This window comes from Austrofundulus limnaeus, unplaced genomic scaffold (genome assembly GCF_001266775.1).
Source record: "Austrofundulus limnaeus strain Quisiro unplaced genomic scaffold, Austrofundulus_limnaeus-1.0 Scaffold896, whole genome shotgun sequence".
NCBI lineage: Eukaryota > Metazoa > Chordata > Actinopteri > Cyprinodontiformes > Rivulidae > Austrofundulus > Austrofundulus limnaeus.
The window spans coordinates 6246-6554 of record NW_013953298.1 but is presented as its reverse complement, the minus strand read 5'-3'; positions in this window follow the sequence as shown (position 1 = coordinate 6554).

Sequence of the window (309 nt, the reverse complement as noted above, 5' to 3'; positions counted from 1 at the left end):
TTATTATTATTATTATTATTGCATGTGTGTTTTTGTATTTTCGGCATAGTGATTGATAGCTTGTAGATATTTTAAGTGGTTTAAATAGTTTTTAGATTTTTACTGAAGACTTTTGGATTTGATGAGTGAAAGTTAAATATTTTACTAGACTTCATTATTTATGTTTAAAATGGACATTTAAAGGATAATTTAAATATTTTAAAGTTTCAACTCCATTAAAAGGTTTTACAGATTTCATGCAAACACTATTTCATGTCCGTTTTTTCCTTACTCTAGCAAACGTGATGCTTCTACTTAATGTTCTACAGG